Raw genomic sequence first — 1,434 nt, 5'->3', positions numbered from 1 at the left:
TCCGCCGGCCTCCTTTTCCGCCTCCTCAGCATTTTCCTCCTCCGGAGCATCCTCTACATGCATCCGGAAACCGCCCCTCAGACTCTCCATGAAGAGAGTCTGAAACTCCCTCTGCTCCTCCATGAACCGGAGCATAGTCTCACTCACCCGGTCCATTGCAGCTCTACTTCCCTCCGCCGCTGCAATACCCCTCTCCATCAGCCCATTCGTCCGGGCCAGTTCCGCCACTATATTGTTGGCGGCCGCAACCCAGGCCTGGTCGTCATACTCCGTCCAGTCTTGCCCCTCCCCAATAACCGTCCGGGGACTGGAGATAATCTCCACATCATCGTCAAGGTCCTCCAGACTCCTCTGGCACCGCTTGCCTTTGCCCTTGGGACTCGGAGATCCCTCCGGACGCACGCGTTTCTTGCCTTTGCCTTTGCCGGCCGGTGCCTTGACAGGCGGATTTCTGCCGACGCATTTTTCCTTGGACGTGCGGCATTGGTCACATGTCCAGATCTTCCGGAATCATTAGCAATCATCTGGATCCGGATAAAGCAAACACTCACTCTAGGCGTCTTGGACACTACTGCCCAGGTGCAAGCCTTGCGCCTGGTGACGCACATCTTGCATGCGACCTCCGGATCCGTCGGACCGGAGGACTAAGACTCTATGAATTTTCGGAAAACATAAAAAACCTCATCCGACTCACCTCCGACGCATTATCCGCTCTAGCCTTCATCAGATGCTCCCGCTCGCGTTCAGCCAACACCCTCCGAGTTTCCTCAATGTCCTTCCGCTTCTGTTCCTCCACGCGTTTCCGTTCCTCTTCCGCTTCCTTGCGCTTGCGCTCTTCTTCCTCCGCCTCTCTCCAAGTGTCCGCCTCGAGCCGTGCGATTTCAGCGACCATTTCCGCCTGTCTCTCTTCGAGGAGTTGTCGGGCGGACTTCTTGTTGCCGGAAGTGGAGTTAGACATGTTAAAAGCAGTAATAGGAGTTAGGGGGAAAGTTTTAAATGTTTCCTGGGCATTCCGGCCTACTTATATGTTTCAGTGCTATTTTTACGAGCTCCGCCCATCATCTCGCATTCATAAAACTCTGGACCGGACTTCCGAATCAGAAGCCTCATGGGCTCGGCCCTAAGGGGGGGATACTGTCATATCCCGCGTTCCGGACCCAGACCTATCACACACATCATTTCCAAAAGTCCAGATCCGGCCTGCGTCTATCTATGTCCGGATCCAACCCGCGTCTAACTTCCATGCCTTATCCCTTTGTACGTTCCTACTCCAGTTAGACTATATCATTTTCCGTACCTCATTTCATTTCCGCCTTTATTTTCATCTGTTCTAATCTCCGGGTTCATTTACTATTTTCCGATAGACTAGCGTTTGACTTTTCTATACGCTCCGTCCACAGCTTTGTATAGCTTCGGACTGCGCATCTCTGTTCT

This window comes from Suillus plorans (assembly GCF_016647745.1).
Source record: "Suillus plorans strain S12 chromosome Unknown HD556scaffold_41, whole genome shotgun sequence".
In the NCBI taxonomy this organism is placed as follows: Eukaryota; Fungi; Basidiomycota; class Agaricomycetes; order Boletales; family Suillaceae; genus Suillus; species Suillus plorans.
This window is presented reverse-complemented; position numbering follows the sequence as displayed.